This window comes from Montipora foliosa, chromosome 4, assembly GCF_036669935.1.
Source record: "Montipora foliosa isolate CH-2021 chromosome 4, ASM3666993v2, whole genome shotgun sequence".
Classification (NCBI taxonomy): domain Eukaryota; kingdom Metazoa; phylum Cnidaria; class Anthozoa; order Scleractinia; family Acroporidae; genus Montipora; species Montipora foliosa.
Window position 1 is genome coordinate 24,605,599 of NC_090872.1, and position 15,000 is coordinate 24,620,598.

The 15,000-nt window shown below is 39.7% G+C and overlaps 1 protein-coding gene across 1 annotated transcript in view; it reads right to left on the reverse strand.

Moving 5' to 3' along the window:
• Nucleotides 1-15,000, reverse strand: part of LOC138000412 (uncharacterized) — a 72,310-nt gene that overhangs the window by 4,304 nt on the left and 53,006 nt on the right. The window lies entirely within an intron of this gene.

A 15,000-nucleotide genomic window follows, 5' to 3' on the forward strand; every position in this document is an offset into this window, starting at 1 on the left:
ACGCTGTCGTGAAATGTGAATTCGCGTTATTGTCATCGCTTCGCGACTATTCCAAGCATTTTAACGTGACAAAGGTGTGGCAAACCCTCAAGAACGAAACTAGTATGAACTACGCTCAATTTAGAACAGAAAATGAAAATTTATCCTAAAGTGCCGACGTTCTCCCCAAAACCTCAAATCTGGTGATTTCGCGTTGTTGTTTTGCTGACGACGGCAACGAAATAGACAAAAATGATAAGATGCACGTGCAGAGCATGCAAGGCTATTGTTTCCGCCCACTAAATATTCAAATTTGTGACGTTCTCGTTGATTCTCGTTGATGACGCAGAGGTGAGAGCACTCGCCTCCCACCAAATGTGGTCTTACAGGTGGGTTGAGTTTGTTGGTTCTCTGCTCTGCTCTGCTCTGGTAGGTTTTCCTCCGTGTACTTCGATACGTTTTCCCTCTCCTCAAAACCAGCCTGATTTCTCTACAATGTCTCCAATTAGAGCTCCAGCGCTAAATACACTTGACGCTTCAGTTAAAAAAGTTTCTTATGACAATTAAATTTTTACCACAATTGTTTGTAACCTCGCAATCTGATTGGCTAATTTGCCGTTGTCTATAAGAGTCTAGACAACGCTGCTCGCGTCATGCTCGCGTCAATTTGTCACGCAATGTAACAGCCAATCAGGAATGCTCATTTTGGGAAATAAACCAATCATATTGCGAGAAAGTTATGGACAACGCTTGCTCTTTCTTTGTGTTATGATTTTGGTCACGCTCTGAAATAAACACTTTCTTTAGCGTTGAATATTGTGGTAAAAAACAAATCGAAAGTGGTTCAGCGTTGTCTGTACTCTTATCGACAACGATATTCGTCATCACAGTGGTCAAAATTTGTTCTGGACTCACTAACATTTTGACCACTGTGATGGCGAACATCGTTGTCGATAAGAGTACAGACAACGCTGAACCACTTTCGACTTGTTAAATAGCCTTGGGGACAGGAAACAAACAAAAATAGTCCACAAGCTGATTTTGTATCGTCTCCCAAATTGCTACATGCTCTTTTTTCATGAAAAGTATTAGCATATTATAGCTTTCCATATTCAAAGTTCCAGAGGGCATTTCCTAGGAATTGACCACCATCATACACTTACGCCAATAGGCTTTTGTCGCTATTTCTTCTTTTCTACATTATGGTTTTATCACTGTGGTCGATTTAGTTAGCTTTAATATGCAACTTTTGGGGACGACAAATCTCTAGTTCCATCGCCGAATACAAAACAAAAACAAGTTCTAAATTAGCTTATACTGATGAAATTACGTGAAAACCGGAGTCAACAAAACTGCAAGGAATGGATGAGTTGCAATTCTCCCCAGTACGGGATAAAGCCTTGTCTGTACTCACCATACACCACAACAACTAAACCACATCGGAGACGTTTTTTTTTTTTTTTTTCTTACATAGAGTATTGAACAAGGAAGGTTCCTACGTTAAAATTTCTGATTCTTTCCAAATCGCATCGTTTAGCCCTGTTTGAATTGCATTTTACTACTTCCATTCGTGAATTTTATTCAAGAACAAAAACCGAGCTTTAATTTATGCCACAAATCCAAAGCTAGAATGGCCAAGAATGATTCAATCTTGACTGACTATAGTTTTAAAAAGAAAAAAATCACTCCTTTCTGAGAAACTTACTTTTTATCGAAAACTCTGAGTTTTTTTTTTTTTCGCCCCAAAGTGTGCACATACCTGCTCCGGATGGAGATTGGACGAACGTCCGTTGTTTAGGAAGACCAGGTTCACGGGATCGCAAATGCCCCATCTGTAAGCGGAGTGAAAGTAAATCGAGAAAGAAAATTATGAAATAGTGAAAAATACAAACTGAACCTATACTTACTTAAGAACCCAAGCTGTTACGTAGAATATGAGAGGCAGTTTCGGAAGCATTGTTCTCTCTAAATACACAGACAGCGTCGCTCTGAATATGTTCCAATGAAATAAGCAATGTTTACGGTGCAACCGAAAGGTCTTAAAGGGAATTGTGTAGCTGTTAGGTGATGTGGATCACAGAACTAAATAACGTCTCCTTTCCTTGGTATACTTATGAGGTTAATCAACTTCAAATGCAAATAGTGACAGAAACTTGTTCAGTATACATGTTCATATTATTCACGATATAGCCTACAGGGGGGCAACGAATTACATAGAATACACGCTGTCAGCCCCTCGACTGGCTTAATTTGAAGTTCCTTTTTTTAGAGAGGGTGACAATAAAATGAATGATTAATCGTAAAGCTACAAGGGACAAGAAAGATTAAAAAACGTTAAAAAAGATCAATATTTTATCTGGAAGACAATCTTCCCGCTTGCCTTATTCAGTGACTTGTTCTTTGTAAAACAATTAACAACATTACAACAGGAAAATTTGGTTTTCTTAAACGTGATGATAAAGGTCGAACTACCACCGCGAACGATTGGGAAAGCTGACGTTTCGAGCGTTAGCCCTTCGTCAAAGCGAACACTCGAAACGTCAGCTTTCCAAATCGTTCACGGTGGTAATTCGACCTTATCAACAAGTTTGATAAAACCAAATTTTCCTGTTTTACTCTCCCACCGACGCACCACCACAGTTTCTTTAGAAACTGAAAATTTGTAACAACATTATAACTCGTTTTCAAAGCTAACACTTTCATAAAATCTGTTGAAAAGTAACTACAGAATACCCTACCATTTTGAAGCTGCACCTCTGAAGTGGCTAGATGCGCGGATACGCAGTCGGAAATACCACCCTTCGCCAAAGAAACTTCGAAGTATAATTATTTTGAAGTGGATACGCGGATACGCGCATACGCAGTCGAAAATACCACCCTTCGCCAAGGAAACTTCTAAGTATATTTTGAAGTGGATACGCGGATACGTGGATACGCAGTCGAAAATACCACTCCTCGCCAAGGAAACTTCTAAGTATATTTTGAAGTGGATACGCGGATACGTGGATACGCAGTCGAAAATACTACCCTTCGCCAAGGAAACTTCTAAGTATATTTTGAAGTGGATACGCGGATACGTGGATACGCAGTCGAAAATACCACTCCTCGCCAAGGAAACTTCTAAGTATATTTTGACGTGGATACGCGGATACGCGGATACGCAGTCGAAAATACCAGCCCTCGCCATGTAAACTTCTAAGTATATTTTGAAGTGGATACGCGGATACGCAGTCGAAAATACCAGCCCTCGCCATGTAAACTTCTAAGTATATTTTGAAGTGGATACGAGGATACGCGGTCAAAAATACCACCCTTCGCCACGGAAACTTCTAAGTATATTTTAAAGTGGATACGCGGATACGCAGTCGAAAATACCAGCCCTCGCCATGTAAACTTCTAAGTATATTTTGAAGTGGATACGAGGATACGCAGTGAAAAAAGCACCCTTCGCGAAGGAAATTTCTAAGTATATTTTGAAGTGGATACGCGGATACGCAGTCAAAAATATCACCCCTCGCCAAGGAAACTTCTAAGTATATTTTGAAGTGGATACGCGGATACGCGGATACGCGGCTTAATCAGTAAGCGAGTGATATACTCTTCACATGATCGCGTAAACGTTAGTTAACCGAACCAGCCGAACCGTAAAATGAAAGCTAGAATTAGAAAAAAAAGAGTGCTTAGGCCTAATCAGTGAACCAAGCGTGTAGGCTTAATCATTGAACAAGTGATATACTCTTCACATGATCGCGTAAAAAATGGAGTTAACCGAACCGTAAAATGAAAGCTAGAATTAGAAAAAGGGAGTGCTTAGGCCTAATCACTGAACCAAGCGCTTAGGCTTAATTAGTAAACGAGTCATATACTCTTCACATGATGGCGTAAAAAGTGGAGTTAACCGAACCGTAAAATGAAAGCTAAAATTGTTTAAGATTGCTTAAGACTAATTACTGAACTCCGTCTGTTTAGGCTTAATTAGTGAACGCGGCTATTTCTTTAACATGATCTCGCATACGAGAAATACGTAGACACCAAGGAGATTGGTCGCGCTTTTAATCAATTAACTAATCTTACACTGAGGGATAACAAATATATAAGGAACCGTATTAATTAGAAGGAGTCTCCAGTAAAGTTTTAAATAGTTAAGAACTAATGTTTCGGATAATGTCAGGAATTAAAATATCAATTGGAAATGCTAATTGAATGAAACGTATGCCAATATTAAGGTAAAGAACTGAAACTACATGTATTTACATCTGTAACTTTTGTGTAGCTGAATGTTGAATTTGTTTTTGTATGTGTAATTATAGAGCGTCTTTCATTCGACATAAAAAGAATACAGAACATAAACAAACGCGCTGCGGTTTTAATAGTTTCTTGGACTGAGGGAAAATCATAATAAAACGCGCCATCACTTGTGCTAAATTTATGAACACTAAGTCATAACATCATTCTGTCACGCTCGAGCATCGTGATTTAAGAACAACATTATGCACTTTCATCAGGGGCTGGTTGTACTGCGAATCGGGGGTACTGAGAACTAGGCAAACGACTGCGTATACGCGTATCCGCGTATCCTTTTCACAATATACTTAGAAGTTTACTTGGGGAGGGGTGGAATTTTCGACTATGTATCCGCGTATCCAGGGTATTCTGCAGTTAAGCCCTGTTGAAATTCATATTGCCCGCAATTTTAAAATCTGTGAGTAATGATGAAAAAGGCGAGAAAATTTTTAATCACTTCTATTAAGGGACGTGCGTTGCAATTATTGCTAACAACAAATCTCAAAATAAAATTAGTAAGAAATGCACAAAAGCGCAAGTGCTGCATAAACGCAAACGCCTCATTTTCGCCTCAATTTTAATTGACCAGATTAATTTCGAAAAACCCGATTTTCAGAAAAGCCTTGATAAAAATTTAAGGAAAATTATCATGATCATCTCTGTCATAAAATGCATTGTCCTATAGTTGCCACCACGCTTCTCTCTTATTCATGCAGTCAACAGCCAATAAATGACGACCATTTAGGTCAGGTGGATGAACTTGATACCCAATGAAACACCACCAGGTTTTCATCTGAGATCAAACATTTGCCGGCTTAATAAAGTGTTTTATTGATTAATTCAACTCATGGAAACAATGCAATACCACTCATTAACAATCCTTTTCGCACGGTATCTCTCGCCGGTCTTCTTGGCAACTTCCATAACAAATTTGCTCAACCAGTAATTTAGACTCAACGCATCCATTTCTTCGATATCTGAAGAGCCTGAGAGCATCGCCACCTTATGTAATTCATAGTCCTTGGAAAGGCCTCTTGGATCTAAAATTTGCATTTTAATCGTCCGAGCAATCGATCAATCAATCAATCAACAACTTTATTTGAGTGTCTAATCTTCTAGCTTGCCCTCAGGCTTACTAATCGGGGACACTACTTAAATTACTTATTAATGATAAATATATATACATAATAATATAAGATGATAAGATTTAACTATTCTAAAACTACCATTCATGCATTAAAAACCGACAGGGTCCATTTGTTCTCATACTTCGTTGACTAGGTGAAAGCTTTCTCCTTTAACTCTTAAACCTAACAGACAACAAAATAGAATCAAAGCTGTTACGCAGAAAATAAGTGGCAGTTTCAAAAGCCCTCAATACTGATATTCAAAAAAAATAAGCAATGCTTACTAATCGATAAGTCTGTAAAGTGAAATGAATACCAAAAAGAGGCTTTTTGTATTTTTTTGGCTGTTAGGTGATGCGGATCACAGAACCAAATAAAGACCCACAATGATACAACGATACTAACGGGAAGTGAAAAACTTCCGCTAAGAGCGTCTGGTGTTTGGGCTCGAGTACCCGATTTAGTGGTCGGAGTTATTCTCTCCTGCATCTGTAGCCGGCCGACACCTAAGCACAAACATCCAGACATATATATCACGGGGAGTTTGTCTAGGGCGCGAAATACAGATACAGGATCACACTTGCGTTTAAATCAACCACGGCATCAGCCATTTTGTTCAAATGCTCAGACACGGGGAATCTGGAACGAGTGCTTTAATTGGCCAGACGTAGCAAATTTCCTTGTGCTTATGCTGCGTTTCGTTTTCACATGACGCAAGCGAACGCAACCATAATAATAATAATAATAATAACAATAATAATAATAATAATAATAAGGTCTTTATTGAAGTCATTAAACAAACGTCAAGACCTACAACATCATATAAAATGCAGTTAAAACTGTATTACAATGCAAAGTACTAAATTAGGATTTATTTAAAGTCGCGAAGATGCATCTATTTACAAAGAATTTCTTAAACCTCTCTGTTTTGACACTTGGGATGTGGTAGGGATGGGAGCTACTACGCAAAGCTCACCTTTTCCGTTGGGGAAGAAGATCCTGCAGGGGGTGCGAGGGATTATCCACAATACTACTCCACAGGCTCAAATCTTTATCTTTGATAATCTGTTTGATAGATGTTAAGTACGTACCCAAATCTCAATGCTCTTTTCTGTAGTCTATCAATTTGACTAAAATACTTACTATCAGCAGCAACACCCCAAACTCGGATACAGTAAGCAAAGAGTGACATAATAAGAGAGTCAAAAAGATAATGAAGGTCGAAAATACTATAACTATTATTTTTGCACACTCTGAGGATATGCATACGCTTAAGAGCTCGGCTGTCCATCAATTCATCTAAATTCATATTCCAGTTGGTTGGAGAATCCTGAAATGTTACTCCAAGAAGCGTCAGATACGACACACGTTTAATATCAAAAATTTCATCAGGAGAGGGCAAAGTTGTTTTTCCTTTCATGACAAGTTCTTTGGTTTTACTCAAATTGAGTTTCATTAAATTCTTCACTGCCCAGGCTTTAATATTTTCTACCTCCCTGGAGGCATAGTCATCGACACTAGGCCCAACAGGTATGCTACACGTAACGTCATCTGCATATGTAGTCATCAAGATATTTTTGGAAGTGGGAATTAAATCATTAACCATGCATGATAGTAAAAAGTACGGGCCCCAGAACAGTGCCTGGGGCACACCACGATTGATAGGCAGGAAAGGAGCTGTGATGTTATCGGCAACGCACACCCTCTGATTACGATCTTTCAGAAGGTCAATAACCCAGTTGACAATATAGGGATTAATGTCGGCCATAGTCCCAACCTTATCAATCACTATTCTGTGGGAAACTAAGTCAAAGGCTTTAGAAAAATCAAAAGCCAAGACTCTAACAAGCCATCTCATCCAAAAGTGCTGATTATATAACAAAGCAGTTTCAGTTCCGCAATCTTTCTCGTAAGCAAACTGTTCAGAATGAATGAAGGAAGAAACTCGTTTACGCAATTCAAAGAAGCAAGCAAAAGGAAGAGGAAAATTTTGATCCGTTTTCACGGTGAAATAAGCGCTCTTATGCTTGAATGCGCTTGTGCTTGCGTAGCTAGTGAAAACCAGACTTAATTACGAACATTTCTGCAGAATCAGAAGGCATAATCTACGGCAAGTTCCCCGTTTTCCTACTGCGATGATGTTAAACCGTAGTAAAATCGAGATATCAAGGTGATTCTTGCACTTAAATGAACAATTTAAGAAAATGTCGAAGTTTAATTTAAGCAATTATCCGCATTTCCTTCAGTTTCACATCCGCAATTCCAGTGGGCCTTCATCAAACTTTTACTCTTTACACGGCGTAGGAGAAACTCGAATCTTCTCAAATGGCTTTTGATATAGTTCCGTGGTATATAGCGGTATGCCGCGTAATCTTGAATAATTATAGATGCAAACCCAACCAGAAGTTTGCCTAACACTTTCTGGAGGTTGTATTACACCGTATTTGATTTTAATAGACGATGAACGACCAATACACGCGCTGATCTTTGTTGCTATAAATTAGAAATTATTCTTATGCTTTTCGTTATGCTATAAAATCTATACAGTTCTAAAACTGTTTACTAACTATAAAAGAGGTTTCTCTCCAGTTACACTGGGTTTCCCAAATATTTTCTGTTTTCAAATCACAATCACCCTTAGCACGTTCCAACAATTCTGAGCTAATTCTAGTTAATGGAGACGTGGTATATGAAATGAGTCATATAGTGAACTGCGGAAATGAAATCAAGTGAAGCTATGATCCTCGCAGTTATGACCGTGGCTTCATAGCTTAGTTGGTTAGAGCGTCGCACCGGTATCGCGAGGTCACGGGTTTAAACCCCGTTGAAGTCCTGAGTTTTTCAGGCTTCCCTACGCAATTGCTAAAAATTGAGTTCATTGAACTGAGAGGATCATAGCTTTACTTAATTCTAGTTAGTTATTTGATTTTCCTATGGTCAACACTTTATTCGGAGACTTCCCACGATATGTTCCGATCCCCTTTATTTATGTGGGGTATCTCCCTAGGTTTACCACGTACAACCACATGTTGCATCCTTATTCACATTATTTGCAATCTCCTATCTCATTTTAGACCTACCGTATTTTAAACTCGCTGCTATCCTAACATTCCTTCACGTCATCTATATTACGGTCACCGCTCGCCGTATTTATTTTAAAATACAATACGATTGCTGGGAATCTGTGGTTAAACCAAATTTTTGTGAATTCGTCATGCACTTATCGCTGGTTTATCAAATTCGCCCCACCAAGGCAATCATCCAAACTAAGTCATCAATTGATCGATTGAATTGAATTGTCCATTTTATTACATACTTAGCAAAAGTAAGCCAGATGAGTATATAATCAGGCATTTATCATTTTTGCACGCATAGACCCATCACTACCGTGAAATTGGGAAAACCATTGAACTTTAAACAACGACCAGCATTTGACTATTTATTACAGAGCTGTCAAGTCTTAAAGTTAATTCCAAAGAGTGAGATGCTTGCTGGAGATTGCGCCAAAGGCACATACAAGTGTCCTGTGTCTTGTGCTGGAGACGCCAAAATATTCTAGGGGGCTCCGGGGCATGCTCCCTGGAAAATGTTTGAAATTTGAACTTCTCAAATCACTGGAAATGCACCGACGAGTCTGCCATTTTGGTTTTTTCATGCCGTTTGCTAAGGGAGCCCATGTTGTTACGGTGAGCCTGAGCTAATATATCGGCCTATACTTCATATATTAACAAGTGAAAGTCCTGAAGAAATAAGAAAATTGGTCACACATGAACAGATGGAACAGTGCCAGTGAGGGAACGAATTCGGAATTCATGAGCACTTCTGAAAGCGTAAAAGGTAGAGTTACCTACCAGAAGAGTGCCAATGCGTGAGAAATGCTCGTGTCGGCGTGAGAGCGTGAGATTGCATCGAAATGCGTGAGACTCACGCTCAATGCGCGAGACTGCAGAGCTAGACACTAACACAACCAGAGCGGAGGGGTTGGCGCAGTGGTAAGATCTCTGCCTTCCAACCCTAAGGTCCCGGGTTCCATTCCCGGTTCTGCCGAGACTGGAATATTTGGCGACCTTCTTTCCCGCTAAAGTTCACTCAGCTTTCCATCCTTCCGAGGTCGGTAAAATGAGTACCAGCATGCATGGACTGCTTAGAAGCGGCTGCAATTTGCGCCTGTATATGCTTCCAGTCCGCTGGGGGTAAATTGATCATTGTAAAGCGCCCTTGAGACGTTAGTGATAAGGGCGCTATATAAATGCACCACTTTACTTTACTTTTACAGCCAATTCGTTAAAAATAAAACAGTTTAAGGCAGCTTCTTAGAATGACGTTCTATTTACCGAGTTCGCAGACACTCACAGACGGTAAATAATATATTCTGCTCTCTTTAACACGTCTATTATAAAACTTGATATGGTAAGTGGGAATGCCATTGCCGACGGGTAGCAATGGGTCAATATCCATGTGTGATCGTATAAAAGACTAAGCAAACAAACCCTTCCATAACAACTAGTAGCTTGGATCATGTCTTAACACCTACTTTAAAACGAACGCAACTGCAGTTGGGGTCACCGATATCTTTGGGATGTGAAAACGACGTTGGAAACAGTGCGAAGACCAAGGCAACAACTAAACAAACATACGAGGCGACAAAGTTATGAAGAAAGAATTTTAACGCATTTGTAAATTTTTGTGTTATTGAAATGTATTTGCATTTCGAAGAGACTGATTAAACGGTGAAGACTGAATTTAGCAAGTCTACTGTGTACTTGTGTAGAAGGGTACAACTTTGAACCAAAACGACTAATTTTACTTACAGTGAAACTACATCACGAGTGAAAGAATTTCAGAAATCTTGCGATCTGCATGGTTATTATAGCTGTTTCGGTTGTTTCGCTGGTTTCGTTTCGGTGTTTCGATGGTTCAATTGGTTATGTTCCGGTGTTTCAATGGTTTCGGCGGTTTCGTTCCGATGGTTTTGTTTCGGTGTTTCGGGTTTTAGTTCATGCCGTTTTCTCTTACCCGCCCATGCCGTCACAGGAAAGGGGCGGGGTTATTCTATATAGGCATTGCGTATCCATATTGTGGTGCGCAGGACGAATAAGGAGGACTTTCCCGCCATGTTAGAGTAAAGTTGTGTTCTTCAAATGATGTGGTTTATCGTTCTCAGTTAAAATACATATGACGCAACGATATTACCGGAAGTGAAAATTTTCCCCGAGGCTCGAGTACCCGATGTAGTGGTCGGAGTTACTCTCTCCTGCATCTGTAGCCGGCCGACACCTAAGCACAAACATCCAGAGGTATCATGGGAAAATACAGATACAGGATCACACTTACGTCCAGAAGAGCGCGTAATTACATGCAAGACGCTTTTGACAAGCGTCACGCCGTGTCCACAACTTCAACATCACTCGTGCCTCGTAATATAGACAATTAAGGCCACAAAGTGTCCCCAAACACTGCGGTTCTCAAGCACGATAAACAGCTGAATTTACCCTCACCTCAAAATAACCAACGTTACCTTGATCCTTTATAAGCCCCAGTTTAGGTTTAATTCCAACTGATGAGATACACACGCAGGAAACCATAAACAAACATTACAATGCGCGTGGTTCTAAAACAAAACGAAACAAGATGCTTCCGTGAAGCATACACTGGGTCGCCTGTGGTACGTGTTACAGAAAATCAGAAGGCACTGTGTGATATTGAACTACAACTGAAGAATAACAAATAAAAGAGAAGCGAGAAACATTTTCTTCTGGGCTGACATGTTGATAATTTTCAAGTTCCCTCACAACGTCTTTTCACCACAAGTTTAAGCGTGCCCTCTGAGCATCTGACAGCTTTGTAATACCCCTCATAAAACAGAAGCATCGGATCGAAAATACTATTAACGCTAACAAATGCGAACTCAGCAAGGTACAGATTTTGTTAGCTTGCTTTATGCAAAACAAGAACATCATTCTAAAAGCTTATTCTACGCAAAAAGTAGGCTCTGGAGGTAATTTTGAGAGTAGAAATCAAGGTTACGCAGCAGACCGCAAATACAAACTCACGATTTAATTAAGTTAACACACCAGAAAGATGCTAACCTCATTTTGACAAGAAAATGCTTTACTATTGCCATAAAAACTATCCAGTTAAGCTCGCATATCATAAAACATGATAAATTCATAAAGGCCACCTTTTCCAGCGAACAATTTTTTGAAACAAACAACATATTTGCTATTAGAGGCAAAAACCCCTTCTATTTCATTACGTGCGTGAAGAGAAGAAACTCAATCGTGTCAAATATGCACAATATTGCAACAAACTAAATTTCAGGATCAAACCGTTTCCATGAAGAACCTCTTCCTTGAATAATGAAGCACAAAATACACGACAAGCTTTCTTTCAAATAATTGAGTCTTGGCTGTTACATTTCCAATTATTTTTTTTACCTGAAGACTGTGTGCAGAGTTGATCTCAGATCCACGAAACGTGTTCGATTCGTTCAATCGTTCTCTGTCTTTATTGAATCCATAAGTTACCAGAGAATTTTCCATTTGGTTTCAGTGTCTAACATAACAGCACACTTGGTTAAATATTATTTTGGAAATACAGCTCACTTTGATTTCGGCTCGACGGGCGATAGATTGTTGTCGAAGTCCATTACCCGTCGCTTTTGAGATTCCAGGTACTGACTTTCCATTATTGAGCTCCATAAGGGTATATTTTGTTTAAGGATCCACTAAAACGCCATTCGCGTTACATGACTTTCGACGCCATTGCAGGCTAAGTTAATGATTCTCCTGTGTCCACCAGAGAAATCTACGCATTTCCACTACCCTCTCGATCCTAAGAAAATACGCGCAGAAGGCTCTATGCACAAAGACACCACTTACCAGGGGAGTGACAGGCAAGACTTTTACCGACACGGAAAAAAAAACTAAAAAAAAGAAAATAAATAAAACAAACAAATCCCACCCGCTTTCCGACTGGGATTGCCATACTGGCAACCCAGTAAATAGCGATGACTGAAATGTTTCTGAACGAAATGAAAGTAAATAAATGCAAAACATGATAGGTACCTCATACAGTAGGAGATTTCCGAGATATAAACCAGCTCACAAGAGAAATTTGCAAAACAACTTCCACACATAAAACTTTCCAGGTCAATTCAAAATCACATGGCAAGAAAAACTATTCGAGACTATTATGGGCAACTCCGTAGGCCCGCATTATGTACAAACTAGATCCTACACCCTTACACCTACCTTACTGCTGGAACTTTATAGGTAGCAAATGCTTAGGGACACTTCACGTTGGGTACCAAATCGGGCATGTATCTTGATAATTACGTACATTTTTGCGGAATCTGAAAGCACGCAAGGCATAACGTTTGTCGTTACCTACTGCGATGATGTTAAACCGTAATAAAATCGAATTGTAAAAGTTACCCTCGCACTTATCTGGACAAAATTGATATAAGCAATTGTCTCTTATAGACATCGGCTCCAACGGGATTTGAACCCATGACCTCTGCGATGCCGGTGCAATGCTCTTCCAACTGAGCTGTGAAGCCACACGGATGAGAGCTGGTCAATTTGTCGGGTTCATTTGTTCCCGTGTAAGGACTCAATAAATGAAAGAAATGTAAATATTTGAAGTACGGGTTATTTACGGTATAATGTAGAAATGATCATCGCACTTAATCGGACCATTTAAGCAATCTTATCGGCAGGGACCATCAAGTACTCTTTGCGAGCGGCGTATGGCCCCTTTATTAGCCTGCGTAACAAGCGTTTCCGACGGGCCAGAAGCGAATTTATTTTTATGGCCGCGCGAGAATAGGGTGAGTCTCGCCCCACTTTTCGCACAGCCATAACATTAAAAGTCTTCATGTTCTCCCACGGAAACGCTTGCTACGCAGGTTACGTCTTTATAAAAACGTCCTACAGGTTACTGTATGATCATTGCAGTGTTGTGAAACGAGTCCCGGGTTTTGTCTTCATTTTCCTTGACAATTGAAAATTCTCAAAAGTGTAGAGAGCAGGAGATTCACTGATAACTTTTAAATATAAGACAACGAAAATATCTTAAACACACGTTTCGACAGAAAACGTCTGTCCTGTTCAGTGCAAGTGTCACATGAGATGCAAATCTGGCTCATCCAAGTCTGTAATTTTCACGCTTTGTGCACTTTTTTACGCACTCGTTCACATTTATCAAATATTGATATTCAGATTTGAATCTCATGTTAAGCTTGCACTACCATAGAAGACAGAAGATTCTGCCGAAACACGTCTGCAACATTTGAAATCGTTGTTTTTTATTATTTGGAAGTTTAATTATTGTGAAAATAATACCATCAACATATCTCATCACAAAGTTAAGGCAGTACTTTGTCACCCTGTATTTGAAGGTCTCGAGAGCTGGCTTGACCGGATTTAAAACCTACAAACATCTTCATTTTCATGATTTACCAGTTTAGATCAAACATCAAAATCATGTCATTTCGCAAACAAATTGTCCCAGTCTTGGCCCCGAGGTCTCTTTTCGAGTAATAAATCAGAGGATCTACTGGAAAAGGCCTTTCAGATGATCTTGTGATTCAACTTGTTAATTCACAGTGACTGTATTCTGTCATGCAGAGGAAACCTTGTTTAGATCAAACCATGTGCAAACAAATTAAAGCGGGCCGATGGGACGAACATAGATATGTGACAGAGCGAAGTGTATAGAGCCGTGAAAAAGGTGAAATGTTTTACCGTATTTCTTAATTAACTTCTTTTAGCCCAACATATTTTACAAAATGCACGTCTGATCTTCACGCTAGGGTTATTATCAGGTTTATAATATCAGTTTATCTCCAATCAATTGCATTTCTTTTTATCAATCACATTACAAATCCCTCCCATGACTTTGCATGGTATCTACCACTGCCGTTATTTGATTATTGAAGTTTCCGCTAGTTCCGGCTACATTAAGAAACTCTCAGAAAAAAAATGCGCCATTTTATCGCACAACGACTCTCATCGGCCTGGGGTTGACGAATCGGTTATTATCGTTGGTGTTAAAGACCACGCCTTTGTAAGTTGAACCGGTTGGTTGAGATGGAGCGGAAGTATGGCGATGACGTAACACTACACCACTGTAACAATGTACATAAGTCGACCATGTGTTTCTTTATTCCCTCTCTCCATACACCTCCTTGCCTACTATATGACATACATGCACGAAACGTATCTCGGTCATTAAGTCGTGCATTACACAGCAAAACCTGGTTTTTAAAAGTTGCTGAGAAAAGATCTCGGGTTTCTTGTCTCTTCTCCACCTTAGAAGCACTCGAAGATGGCAGACACTTAGGCCTCATGAGGAAACTCCTAATGATAAACTTCTTGAGTAGAACAACCGGTGGTAAGAATCAAAGCCAAGGAATTTGTCGCTGTGCTTGAGTTGACGGTAAACCCACCAATATATATTAATCCCAGGGGGATTAGCCGGTCGGTGAGGCCGGCACTTTGTTAACACGCGGGTCGGTCGGACGGGAAGGGTTGAGTTGACGGGTCGGTGAGGGGACCATATTAAGATTATGCTCTCTAAACATGAGGAGGTAGGTGAAAGAGCGAAA